Source organism: Lethenteron reissneri, chromosome 30 (assembly GCF_015708825.2).
Source record: "Lethenteron reissneri isolate LAM-NWPU_2019-01 chromosome 30, ASM1570882v1, whole genome shotgun sequence".
Lineage (NCBI taxonomy): Eukaryota > Metazoa > Chordata > Hyperoartia > Petromyzontiformes > Petromyzontidae > Lethenteron > Lethenteron reissneri.
Genome location: NC_083808.1, coordinates 9,901,588 through 9,916,322, shown reverse-complemented (window position 1 = coordinate 9,916,322; position 14,735 = coordinate 9,901,588). Strand labels below are relative to the sequence as shown.

Below are 14,735 nucleotides of genomic sequence, written 5' to 3'. Positions count from 1 at the left end.
TGTATAAATTCACTATCCATTCCAAAACTAGCCCACGTATAGTAATTTTCAGGTTTTCCAGCTTTAAAGGTATCTGTGCAATGCAGCACACGCTAACGTGCAGTGTGGGATGCTGTGAAGGTGTGGATCACCGTCTTGGGCGTAATTAACTCCACAAAGGCTGGTTCTAAGTCAGAGTGCATAAGGCCACTCGGTTCATTAAGTCGGCATTCACTCAGGCAGTTGCTCTCGAATGGTGTGAATGTAGGCAATATCAAAAATTGTCTCTGCTGCGGTCATCACATTTAACAGGCCGTAACGGCCATAGCAAAACAGAGCAACCATTGGAAAGAGATAAGGGCAATAGAAAATGCAGCTGAAGCACTTACTACGTGTTTTGGCAATTCCTAAACGTCAACAGACAGACACCGCTCTAAATTTGTTCTAATGATCCATGTAATTAGAAGATTTTTTTTAGGTCTCGTTTTAGTAATTAATTCCCCGTGTGCATCGGTGTACCTGTGGTTTGGTTTGCACTCTTCATTTTCACCGCAACTCGATAAAACAAACAAAAATAACAGAGCAGGTCTGTGCAAGATGATAAAAAAAACAAGCGGGCCATATTCGCACACGTTCGATTGCCGAGCCGGAGACAAAATGAAATGGAGGGGGCGTTGCGTCTGTCCTCTTTGGTGACGAGCGTTGCCTTCTGTGCGCCGCTGTCTTCACGCGGCTCGCATTAATTACGGCAGGCGGCGCGCGGTAATTTCCCACCCGTGGGGGCATCCGATGCAGGCCGGCAGCCCCCCGCGTGTGGCTCATCTCTGCTCTTCCAGCCACCTCATTTGTCAGAATTAGATGCCTCCAATTCCCTGAATTTTCAGCCGTGAGATGTCAAACTGGGTTCCTGGGGCACAGGGAGCATCGACTTTGGGAAGGGCTAATTTTTCAGCTTCATGCAGCTTTAACTTGCGTTGGGGTTTCCCCCCCGCCCCCCTATCAAAAACACTTTTTAATAAACCAACGCGAGTAATAACAGTGCACTAGCGTTGCGCTTGATGTAACGGGAAAATTAAACAGGGGACATAAATCATGCAAAAAAATCGAGACAATAGTAGGACTCTTAATTGGAAGGGCTTTGCAGGAATAGTAGCTGGAGCCACTGCTCATGGGGATTTGTTTCTGGGCCAAAAATGCATAGTATTGAATGGGCAATCCTCAATGGCCAGCAACATTCATTCTCAACCAGTGCTCACGAATGCATGAATGAGGGCCTTCATTAAGAATTTACTTAGCGGATACTGAGATCATAACCACTGTACGCAGAGATGTAGGAAAAGGCTTGAGATATAGCTGTTATATTCATCTCAGGATGGGTTGACCTTGGGGAGGCCCATGCTGGGAACAAAGGCGAGCATTGGAGATATAAGTATCTGGTACTATATAAGGTTACACGCATGCAACGTGTGCACTATGCAGCTAGGTAAGAGCTTAATGTGATTGCCTATTTTTAAGGAAGACCTGGCTAAGGGTTCAGGTGATGTAATAAACACCTGGGATTTGGACTTTATCAATAGCACAACATATGTTGCAACTTTGATCCGATACCACTTGGTCTTTAGTGACGACTCTCAATTAGGTGGCGCATTTTGGTAATTCACCACAGAAGTTACAAGGCACGGATGGAACAAAAGCAAATGTTACAATATACTACAATATACTAAATATTACAATAAACTATAGTGATAGGTAAAAAATATAGTGATAGGTAAAAACCTATCACTATATTTTGCCACTGGTAAAGGAGGTCTCATAGTGTAAATGCTTACCCCGAGCTCTCAATACTCTGATAGTTCGCTGTTTTTTTAGTTGTACGCCTTTTGGCGTCATCTGGTCCAACACCAATGGAGACTGGGCTCTAAGAAAAGCTGTCTCGGGTGTGGACCAATCAACTTCAAGGACACGGCATATCATTATCATTATCAGAGTTGTTTCTTTTTGTTTGCATTTGACTGCTTGTGTTGTGGTTATTGCAAACATGATGCCTTGTATAAAGGTGTCAGTTTTTGTACCAGTTGAAAGGGTAAAAACCTATCACTATATTTTGCCACTGGTAAAGGAGGTCTCATAGTATACTTTCATGAGTAATCCTTAGGCACGCAAGTTACATGGACATAATTTTAAAAAAACATGTTTTTTTACCCTTTGCTCAATCCATTTCTGGATGAAGGACTCCCCATACCATGTCGTTTGCAGTGGTTGTTTATTCATACTTCACAATTTGTGTTCATGGAGGTTTGATGAAGGATAGGGCTTTTTGGTCGGTTCACACTACTTGCTACTGATATTAGACCAGGCCAGGGATTGACCTCAGGGAGATCGGTTTGTAATGCAGGCCACTAACCACTGTGTCACCGCTTCACCCATATATAATTGATATATAATTCCATTATATACTTTAGTTTATAGCAAAAACTAACCTGAATGCATGGTTCAAGGTGACCCCTGAAAGAGCTGGACACAGTCCCATCTGTGAGCTCCTCTGGGCAAGCAAGGCTGTGTTGGCTGGGTCATGTGGCCTGCATGCCCAGCCTTCACATGCCCAAGCAGCTTCTGTTTGACTGGATAGAAGGGGCTTAACGGGCACGGCATGGGCTAGAAGCGATGGACTGATGTGGTACAGAAGGACGTGGAATAGATTGGACTTTCCGATTACTGGTACCAGCAGTGTCAAGATTGGTCTCTGTGGAGGATGTTCATGAAGATTGCTGCTGGGGAGTTGGAGACAGTCGCCCTCTAGCAATAACAGAGGGCAGAGGGCAGAGGGGCGATGCTCTCAACAATGATCGTAGCGCCAGGCAGCTAAAATGTGGAGCATTGCAACAGTGGAGAGCGCAGTTGGTGAATCTGCCAGTCATTTCAGTCAACCCATGGCATCTGGGTCCGTTTCATGACCTCCTGCCAGCAGCGACCCTTTGACACGTCATGTGGTCTCTAAGGGCACCTAGCCTGGCACAAGCGCCGTGGTGACTTCACCGCCACTTAGTGGTGAACGACGGTTGTTATTGTACTCTATTCATATCTGACAAAACAATGCTGAACTAATTTTACGCGTGTATATCTCGCGTTGCACTATTCATGCAACATATATTCAAATACACTATTTGATTATTCAGTGATGTTTTTATGAATACTGTAATCATCAGTTATCTTACTACACCAAGGTTTAGTGATTATAGTACAAGTACTTAATTATGAGTTACTTCTACAATGATACAAATATAATAGCAGAAGGTATTGTTCGGTCATTAAATTTACATCACTACCATTCTTATTACATTTCATAGGATAATCCATAAAAAAACATCCACTGAAATGCATTTTAATTAGAATTTCACCACTGATACATTAAGCTAAGTTTAACGGTAAGAGCGCCATAGTTTTTGAAACAAAAGTAAAGAAACTCAAATGATAATTATATCACAAAAAAAGAACGAAAAGTTTCAGCAAGAAAAAACGTTAATTACTGCGAAGGGCTGTGTGGCTATCGTTAATTACCACTGAAGCTTGGGGAATGCAAAAACATGTTTTAACCCTCCCTTGGTAAAACACAAGGATTGGTGGCAGTGTCTGGCAAGCAGGAGTTTAAAAAGAAAGAGACTCTGGCTAAAGCTGTGTGTTATTGCTGCACTAGTCACAACGCCTAGTCAGCCATGGACCTCTCTATTAACGACCCTGTAATTGCTCCGATTATTTTTGTTCTGCCCAAATCCTTCCCTCAACTCAGTCTTCTTTGTGTGTCTGTCCGTGTCCATCTGCCTGTCTGCCACTCTCTCTGCACTGCTGTATCAAAAGCGCTTAGTGTCTGCCTTCGTGTCCATTCTAATGTATGTCTGGGTCTCGGTTGGGTTCGTGTCTCGCCCACTCACTCTCCCTTTCTCCATCCTACTTCCAAATCAGCCCGAATCTGCCCAATCCAGTCGCATCTGAATCTAAGGAAATTATTGCCTGGTTAGTATTTGGATGGGATAATGTCTGGGAATATCAGTCACTGTAGACTTGAGTTGCGAGGTAACCAGAATATGACAGTTCAACAATAGATTTTGGAATCTTCAGAAAGGAGCTTTGAGCGCTACTCCTCGAACGAGTTGGTTTTCTCTTCAATTACTCCAGTTTCCTCCCAAATGGCAAACATCCATAATCATAACACGACTGAAAAAGACCCTTGAGACTCAGTGAGGCTTTCCTGGGTAAATAAGATCCATTATTATTATTATTCTATTCACTTCCCTCTCCCAGTGTTATCATCCCTAGCCTTACGCATGCATCCCTCACGCTCCCGATCTCTCATTGCTCCTCCCCTCCCTTCCTTCTCTGCCGCACGAGACAAAGCCCTGCAATAACGATGCAGGCAGGGGGGTGCCAGTTTAAAGCTGGAACAGCACACGGAATATTGACCGCACCTTCTGGGCACAGCAAGCGCCGATGGCAACTCTCGCAAGCATCTGTTTGTACAAAACAAACCGCAGTGTTGTGCGCTTGCCCATTGAATACATTTCAGCTGCAGAATTCTCATTTGCTTTCAGCTGCAGCCAAATTGTACTACAAACACCGATATATATACACACACACACGTGCATTTTAAAACATTACTTGGCTAGAACGAAAATACTAGCGAAAACATATTCAGCATTTTGTTCTATTAAGTTGAAAGATGTGCGGATACAATTAAACGTTTAATGATTATCACACTGTTAACCAAAGCATTAATGCACAAGACGTATAGTTAGTATGTGGCAGATGCATATAGTTAACACACACGAACGATCTAGCAACGCATTCATACCGAGAAACGAGTTATAATGTAACAACCGCTTAACAAGGAATAAATGACCGTCTGGTAAAAAACACATTTAAAAATACCCACACAATACATTTATATCAGCGGGTTTGTGCTTTAAGTTTGCCTGTCTGCTCGATAATTTCCAAGTGCACGTTCTTACCCGTCCTGACTGGGCATCTGTGAACTTTGCAGCTCATCAGATTCCTCCAGTATATATAAATACGCTTATTCTGATATCCTGAAGCAATTGAAAAACGGGGCCAATGTGTAAGTATGGCAAGGCTATCAATCATGAACTCGCAAATTGAAATCCCAGCCAGAGTTGACTTAGCACCATTAATGTCACGATCGCGATTATTATCATCAAGATCATCATCTCCGCAGGGTGGATAAAATGAGCATCACTGGGAGAGGCTGCACACCGCTTGATGGGAATTCACCAGTGGTTGAGGGACTGGTCTTTATCAGAAGAACACGGTATGTTCATCCCTGGCTTAGGACCACCAAGAAGATGAGCACTGGCAAATGTTTTTGTCTGAGCATGGGGAGACACTGGCTTTCTTTACGTCATCACCATCATCATCAGCCTTTGCTCAATCCAACGGTGGATGAAGGCCTCCCCAATTTGTCACTACCTCTCATGATCCTGCATTGTAATGAAAACATAATAACATTTTAATGACAGTGTTAAATTAAGTGAAAGTGCCCCCATGTATTTTCTAGCATTTAGTGGTGGCTCATGACCATTGCTTTTACCAAGGAAGTGGTGGATATTCCATATTCCTATGGCAGAGCTCCAAGCTCTCAATATGACAGCCACCGTTGACATCCCTAACTGGCTCAGCATCACCAAGTGATGCTCATGGATGCCTTAAGTGGGCCCGGACAGGATTTAAACAAAGTCTCTTCACCACAACTCCAGTGCATAAAGCATCACACACAAACTCCAGTCATCCTCGTAGTGGCTTTTGGCGAGCCATCGAACAATGATGGTTAGTGAATCGTGCGCTTTCAGATGTGCTTCTGCAGGCGTCTCTGGAATGCTCTTCCTTCTGATAATAGGAAGCCACTGGAGCTATGCACTTTAAAAACTAATTTCGTTAGAACTGCTTTTTGTGTCTAGTTTGTTGTCCTTCCCCGCACCTCCGATTAGCACGGTTGGCTACGTACGGTGCAAAATAAGTTCGACTTACATGCATACAGTGCACGAACAACTGAGCCATCACAGCCATTGTTTTGTATAAAAAAACACACACAAATATACAGAGCCAGAATCACATCTAAATTAAATGGTTAAACACATGGCGCATTTCCTCGTTGTTTGTAATGGAACCATTGATACGTTTTTGCCAAAAATAAGATGAACATAAAAAAAAATCCAGTATCATGTGAAACAGCATACACAGTATACACAATCTCCCAGGGCAATGTTTGCAAGAACAGGTCATTTAAGTCACAGGAAAATTTTAAAATCAGCAAGCGACACTAAATAGATCGTCTATGTCTGCATTTGCGTTGGCTGCCTAAATGAATTAGAATGATCCTTAATAATATAAATTCAATGTATATGTTGTATCATTTCATTTTACGATACAACATGCAAGTCAGGACACAGAGGGTTATTATATTTATTTTAACAAATCGCATAGGGTTATAATAATTGATTTTAACAAATGTTCAAACGGACTACCATTAACATTAATATATGCATGAATTGTCTGTTTAAAATAAATTTCGGACTTAAATAAAGGATTACAGCTGCTTTCTTAACCATACATTTAAAAAAAATTCAACTCACTAGTCTTTCATAAAATTGATATTAATGACGATGATAGATAAAATATGAACTTAAATAATGAACAATTAAAATTTTAAATGCCAATATTAAAATAAATTAAATAACCGCGCGTGTGCCGAGTTTTGAGCCACCCTGTATATACACTAACACACAACACACAACAGCTGCAAAAAATCCGTATGAAAGACAGCAGCCAATTGATTAGCGTCAGAGTCGATTCCAGCCGAGAAAGGTCAGCGAGTTGGAACCCACTAATACAAGGAACATGCACGCTAATCGCCTTATAAGGTGCTATCGATTCCCGTGATTACATGTCACCTCGCAGAAACCCAAGCACCCGAGAGCCAAGCCTTGGCCCCCTGCACCGCACCAACTGGAGATGGCAAAATCCACGCACGCACGCACACAATCCGGCTGCGTATTATGAGCCAAGCCGCATTTTGGCAAACGGCGACGATGAATGGACGTGGCAGGCGCCATCAGTCGATGCAATTGGTGCCGTCTGTTTCTTTGGAATTTTTTTTTTTTACGGGATGGTCAGCGCAACGCCATCTGAACGTACGTGTCGGCATCGAGACAGGACCCTTGGTCGGGAAAACGAAACGAATGCTTTCCCAATAAAAACGCTGAAAAGCGTGCACAACTCTGAACGTTCGAGGATTGCACGGCGGCGAGCGATCACAAACACCAAAAAACGTAATTTCTCAAAATGTGCTCCAGCAAACTAGGTTCGTCACCCGTTCATTTCCCATGTCTTGCCGTCGGCCACCAGACCACAATAGAATGTTGTTTTTTACCCATCCCCCCCGCCCCACCTCCCCTTTGATGCGGGGTAAAAAGTTGACGGGAATTCTCACCGCGCTCGCCAGCTAATGCTGCAGGCCATCTATGCAGTCGGCCCTCTGATCATCTCGGCTCCTGTGTCCGATGGAACCTATTACGGCAATCCTGCCTCTGCATATTGAATCCATTCATTTTAAATAAGGTGTAAATGCAATATTGAAAAGAGCTGCAGACTTTGCATGCCCTTTGCTCTATGCTGTGTAGCATTTGGAAAAAAATTGCTTCATCATTTAGTCAACCTCTCGGCCCTCTGCCAGTTTTATATTTGTCGTACACCTTCTCTTTCTAAATCTAAACTATTCTTTTTTCAAACAGGTGGTCCAAGCTACAGCCATCTGGGATACGCGCGACATTCTTCGACCTCTCCATAATCACAAGCTGCTCGGCAAGACCCCTTCGCGATAATCTCAAATCAACATCCCCCACCAGCTCACAGTTTCACAACGGAGCATAGAAACGGCAATACGACAGAATGGCCCACACGCCGCGGTGGATGATCGTGGTGGCATGTGGGGCACTGCTTTTGGCCACCCCCGACGTTGCCACCGCCGCCGCCGCCGCCGACACCCCTGCCTACGGCCGACGAGACGGAGCGTCTGCCCAGCGCGGGCTGCCCTCCCATGTGCCTGTGCGAGCTGCGCCCGTGGTTCACCCCGCAGTCCACGTACCGCGAGGCGCTCACCGTCGACTGCAACGACCAGCGGCTGGCGCGCGTGCCGCCTGGCGTGGCGGCGGACAGCGAGGTGCTGCTGCTGCAGGGCAACGCCATCACGAGCATCGCTCGCGAGCAGCTGGCGCCGCTGCGCAACCTCACCGACCTCGACCTCTCGCAGAACAACTTCACGTCCGTGGCCGACGTGGGCCTGCTGAACGTGAGCCGCCTGCTCACGCTGCACCTCGAGGAGAACCGCGTGACGGAGCTCGCCGACGGCTGCCTGAGCATCCTGCCGAGCCTGCAGGAGCTCTACCTCAACCACAACCGCATCTCGTCGGTGGCGCCGGACGCGTTCGCGGGCCTCGGGGGGCTGCTGCGGCTGCACCTCAACTCTAACCGGCTGCGCGCCATCGACCGCCGCTGGTTCGAGGCGACGCCGCACCTCGAGGTCCTCATGATCAGCGAGAACCCCATCGTGGGCGTGGCCCCGGCTAACTTCCGCCCGCTCGCCAACCTGCGAAGCCTGGTGCTCGCCGGCACGGGGCTGGCGCACGTGCCGGGGGAGGCGCTGCTCGGCCTGGAGAAGCTCGAGAGCCTCTCGCTGTACGACAACCTGCTGGAGGCCGTGCCGCGCGCCGCCCTCCGCCACCTTCCCGCCCTCAAGTTCCTCGACCTCAACAAGAACCCCGTGCGGCAGATCCGCGACGGCGACTTCCGCGACATGCTCAACCTCAAGGAGCTGGGAGTGAGCAGCATGGCCGAGCTCGTGTCCATCGAGCGACTGGCGCTCGTCAACCTGCCCGAGCTCACCAAGCTGGAGGCCACCAACAACCCCAAGCTAGCGTTCGTGCACCGCGACGCGTTCGACCGCCTGCCCCGCCTCGAGAGCCTCATGCTCAACGACGACGGGCTGGGCGCGCTGCACCGCGCCACCGTGCGCTCGCTGCGCTCCCTGCGCGAGATCAGCCTGCACGGCAACCCGCTGCGCTGCGACTGCGTCAACCGCTGGATGGGCGCCGGCAACCGCAGCGCCGTGCGCTTCCTCGAGCCCGAGTCCATGCGCTGCGCGGCGCCGCCCGAGCTGGAGGGTCGCCGGGTGCGCGACGTGGCCTTCGCCGAGACGGCCGACTCCTGCCTGCCGCTCATCGCCGCGGGCACCTTCCCCGCGCGCCTCAACGTGCCGTCGGGCGCCAGGGTGCGCCTCGCCTGCCGCGCCATCGCGGAGCCCGAGGCCGACATCTACTGGGTGACGCCGCGCGGAGACAAGGTGGCGCCGGCGGCCTCGAGGTCCGACGCCCCGGTCGGTCAAGTACCAGCTCGGGCCCGAGGGCACGCTGGAGGTAGGCGGCCATAGCGGTGGAGGAGGCGGGGCTGTACACGTGCGTGGCGCACAACTCGGAGGGCGCCGACACGCGCACCGTGGCGGTCCGAGTGGACGGCGCCCTGCCGGCGTCCGTGGCGCGCGACGGCCTGCGCCTGGAGGTGCGGCGCATCGACCCCCGCTCCATCCTCGTCGCGTGGAAGTTCGGCGGAGGCCGAGGAGAAGCCGTCGGGAGCGGCGGCAGAGGCGGAGCGCTGTCGTCCGACCTGCGGTGGTCGTCGGCGACCGTGCGCGTCGACAACACGCGCGTCACCTACACGGCGCGCGTGCCCCTGGGCGTGCACGAGTACAACCTCACGCACCTGCAGCCCGCCACGCCGTACGAGGTGTGCCTGTCCGTCGGCGGCGGCGCCCCGAGGCAGCGGGGCCGGTCGTCCGAGCGCTCGTGCGTCAACGTGAGCACGGCGGAGGCGGCGGCGGCCGCGAGCGCGGCCGAGCGGGAGGCCGGCGCGGCGCTGGCGGGCGGCGCCGCGTGCCTCTTCGCTGTCGCGGGGCTGGCCGCGGCCGCCGCGGCGTGCGCCGTGCGGCGCGGGGGAGCGGGCCGCCACCGCCGCCGGCGGGCGTACGAGCCGCCGTCGCTCGGGCGGTGCGTGCACAGGGCGTCGTCCATCCCGCTGGACGAGCTGTACCCGCCGCTCATCGGCCTGTGGGAGCCCGACGGCGAACGGGACAAGGAGGCGTGCGAGGGCAGGGCCCCCGCGCGGGTGGACACGTCGCGGAGCAGCTTGCACGTGTGGTGAGAGGTCAAGGGTCGGCGTGGAAGACGTGGCGACGCCGCGCCTCGGCCGCCCTCTCCGCCCGCAATGCCGTTGGAGCTGCCTGCCTGCCTGCCATTCTGCCCAGCTGACTGCGTGGGCGCCAACAAGATGTCAGACTCGTGTCAGAAGAAGAAGAGAAATTTAGCTCCAAACAAAGTTGTCGCTCCCAACGTTCCTTGGCCGTGTTCACGTTTATCTGGAGCCCAGTGCCCGTGGAGTTTGTGTATGCTGGATTTTAAAAAAAATTAAGGAGGGCAAAACAAAAACGCCGCGCAAACAAAAATTATCATCGTAATAAAACAAGGCTCCATACGTAAAGCAGAAACAATGTTAATATTTTAGCGTAGTCTTAAATGAGTAGCAAACCGTGTGTCAAGATAGACTTTTGAGAGCGATTAGTTTTGAAGTGCAAAAATTAAGATGAGATATTTTGTACCGATTATCAGGTGAGGTTTTTTTTTTTTGCTGCTTTAGGCCGTTTTTAATACAAATGGTCTCTGTGAACGCGCTCTGTGTGTGGCTTGAGTTTCTGCAACTGCAATCACCATTCCGCACGCCTCACAACACCAGGCAGCAGTGGGTCAAGTAAAATTAATCCAGCAGCGTATTTCCACACAGCTCCTGCAGTCAAGCGTTTTGCAACATCTGTAAGGTCCCAGGTCGCAGTACATGGCACAACTCCAGGAAAAAAAAAACACATGCATCCCACTTGGAATTAGTCTAAAAATACATTTTTTACAGCCTGTTTTACACACTGTGAATCATTTCAGTGTGCCATGGAAGTAAAGTCAAAATGCCCCATCATGTTCCGATGAAAGTTGGGCTGCACTCTTTTCCAGTAGTGGTACCAAGCCAGTGGTGGAAAGGCCACAATCCTTCGATAAGGATCAGTTCCTCAAAAGAACAGCCATTGTTGATTTTTCAGACAGTGGTTATCAATTTACCAAGTTGAACCCTATCATGATTTGAACTGAAAGGCACACAACTAAGTCAAGCATTCTGCCAAGCACCAACCCAGTCATAATGAGAAAGTGTACATAAAGTGTTTGTTTGGACGATATTTCAGAGGAGCTTTGAATACGGCCATCTTAGCTGACCATTTTAACTTGGAGGCGTTTATTCAACTATTATTATTGTTTTGCTGTCAGATGTATTTTCTCAGCAGTTTCTGTCAAATTGTTTCATTAAAGCCTCCACAGTACGGATACAATTCACATTCACATCCCTTGCCTCATTCACAACAAACCCACAGAACATTGATGGAGGATCAAGACAATGTACAGCCCTGAGCAAGACACGACCTAAGCTTTTACTGGCCAATCTACCTTTTAAGAACATGATATATTGCCGATGGCATAATACTTCATTAATGTATGTGTTTATTGTTCTTAGAACAGAAAGGTCTCCACTGCCTTGTGGCAAATACTTTTATCACTGAACCTCCTCATTCCTCTTGCACAGCAAGAGTAAAGGAACCCATCATTGAATCGCTCATATGTTCCTTGTCCAGCACTCAAATAGGGCATCCTGCAAGCTAATTCTGAAACTCTCCAGGCCATTTCAGACGAGAAATATCGAGGCCCTTAAGGGGTGTGCTGGAAGAAATTGTTCCAGATAACAACACGACCCGCTCTCACCACTACCTTAGGCACCCAGCCTCGCACACACCAGCTAAAGCTGGGGCTACGCACACCAGGACACGGTCGATTGATAGGAATGGATCTGGCTCGTGTTGATGATGCAAGGTTGCCTCGTTTTGCCATGGGCGCACACGCTGGGGCGAGGACATGCACGCTCACAACGCTGCGATCTTCCACTGACGCGTGAGCAAAAATTTGGTTTAAGAAAAGGAACGTTTAAAAACGCCATGAAGTGGCTGGGTGGCTCATAATGGAACCTCAGAGACAAAACGGCTGCGACGCCTGTAATTAACCATGTTCTAAAACCCATCTGGTTGATGTCATGAGCAAACTCACAAATGACAATACGTTGCATATCGTTGGCATTTAATTTTACGTTACATATTATGTATGTCACATCAATGGATGTGTGGTGAACTGTCCTTCACGGCGCATGTAGGAGTAATCGAAGTGACTCCACAAATCAGTCAGCGGTGTTGTCTTCCAGGGCCATCCGCTGATGTGATGCGTGCGCTCTGCTGTCTAAGGCATTCCGGAAGAACATTTCTCCCCCTCTTGACTCCGATAGGGCAAATGTAATAAGATTGATGATGTAAATAATAAATGACCAGCGGCTCATTTCATCCGACAATGTCACGCGCGCGCACACCTCGCCATGGAGATGTGGTCTTTGGCGGTTGTTTTTTGCTCCGGAGCTTTTAATTTAATCTCATGACTCTCAAACAAATTCAAATGCACAGCCGCGACCCTCCTCGGCGGAGACACCACAGAGTCTGCGGTCTCACCCTGGGCGGGAGAGGGGGGGGGGTCTTTACCAAGCAGTGGACTGAGAATGGTCAGAGCTGATCATAAAACATAAATGCACACACACTCCCTGGGGGGAAGTTCCAGAGGGTGACGGTGGTGATTATGATGCACGGAACGCTGCTTAAGTCACGTCTCGAAAAAGATCGAATAAAACACGAGTTGCCTTACATTGCAAGGAGATGAAATTCGCCAAGCAGTCGATCTGTGTTGTGTTTTTGTGGAGCAGTCACGCTCATTTCACACTTGCAAGTCCGTAAAAAAATCCATTCCCTTTACAGCTTACACACAATTATGCCTAACTTCCCTCAATAAATATCATCAAAGTTAAGTACGAAAAATAATACTGTTTGGTCCTTAACCCGTGTACACCGAGTCAGCACGTGTTGTGCATTTCAAGCCATCACCTGTGTCACTTCATATGTTTATTTATGTTAATTGCCTGGCCAACTACTCAATGCAGCCAATTACAATGCCTTTCCATGGATTCTTTAGGGGAAATAAATATGAGGACACCACGTTTCACTCTACACAAGCCCGTTCTATTTAGTGAGGCCGCTTTCATATTCTTAAGACCTGAATGTGAAATGGTTAAATTTGCTGCCGAAGCTTTTTTTACAAGTTCTACCTTAAAATGCCCTAAGAGCCTTGTTAGTCAAAATAACAAAGGCAGAGCTTAACGCTGAATACTAAACTATCACCGCCAATGTGCACAGCACGTGTCTGTGTGTATGCACGGAGGGAACGGTGGTGTAGCGGTTAGCGCTACGCTTCGCTACGAACCCGGCGACGCGAGTTTGATTCCCGCTCACGGCCAACACCAGTGACAATTATCTAAACCGGTCCTGGGCCTGACCTAGGTCGACTCAGCCTCATATGAGTATCTGGTGCGGTGTGCAAACATCGCCACTGGGGAGACAAAGGCGGCTGGGCGTGGTGCTGGCCACCTACCCCCTCGTGTGCCGTGCCGGCCTTCATTAGGTGCTCGCTAACAGCACTTTCCCCAACAATCTATTAAGGCTACATGGGGGCTCTGTGTCTCTGTGCGTGAATGACAATGCTTAATTGCATTGGTTGGCTAAGATCTCGGTGACCTGTCTTCAATTGATGGCCATCGTGCACAACACCAGCAGTAACCGGAATGAGCCCCGTCCTTGGCCTCCTCTACGCTGACTCAGCCTTAAGTGGGTATCCCAAGTGTGAACGTCAGCACTGACGAGATGGCTGTGGCCATGTGAAGTGCAGGCTTCACTAACCTCTCGTGCTGCAGTAGCCTCACTAAATAGTCTACAACTGCATAGTCTATGATGATAAACAGGCGGGGGGGGGGGGGCTTTGTGCTTGTGGCCATATGGTATCGAATCTATCAGGAGTGTAATCATTATCCCCCCACGATTCAATGATTCAATTCCAGAATTTATTATTATTTTGTCTCCGTTTTACCATCAAGTATTTGTTTCTAATTGGTTTTTTCCCATCTCAATGTGAAATTCGTTTCCACTCCATTAACCTGAACGTAACATAAGCAGATTATTTGAATTTTTTTAATAATAATCAAAATAAATCGATATTTACACTGATACACACGCACATTTATACGCCTGAATTTTGAGCTTCAAGGATAAATATAATTCAATGGATGGAAGGCATCATTACACCCTGAAGATATACAACAGAGCAATGTAATATTCCGCATATTATTTTAAATCACATTCAAAATATGAACGGGAAGTGAACACATGAAGGGCCTTAAAGTCTTGTGATGTGAAAGCTATCCGTGGATGTGACGCAGTTCAAACAGGATCCGCGAGTGCTCTGACAGCCCCGTGCCGACTTCAGAGAGCTCATGGGCAGCGGGTGAGGGGGCAGGCACGTGCCTCTGCACACGTGAGCTCACCTTGCTCCGCACCTGCCCCTCCGCACCAGCGCACGCGAGAGAGAGCCCGTGAGAGAGCCTGTCTTTTCCATGCACGCGGCAGAAACGCGATCAAGAGCCCTTCGCCCCACAACCCCAAACCCATGGCAGCGATCGCA

General features: G+C 48.8%; 1 protein-coding gene and 1 pseudogene across 3 annotated transcripts in view; one reads left to right on the top strand and one right to left on the bottom strand.

Moving 5' to 3' along the window:
• LOC133349513 (leucine-rich repeat neuronal protein 1-like) overlaps positions 1–12,741 on the top strand; it is a 53,039-nt pseudogene extending 40,298 nt beyond the window's left edge.
• The window catches only part of IMMP2L (inner mitochondrial membrane peptidase subunit 2), a 251,284-nt gene that overhangs the window by 156,790 nt on the left and 79,759 nt on the right, over positions 1–14,735 (bottom strand). The gene's annotated exons all lie outside the window — the stretch shown is intronic.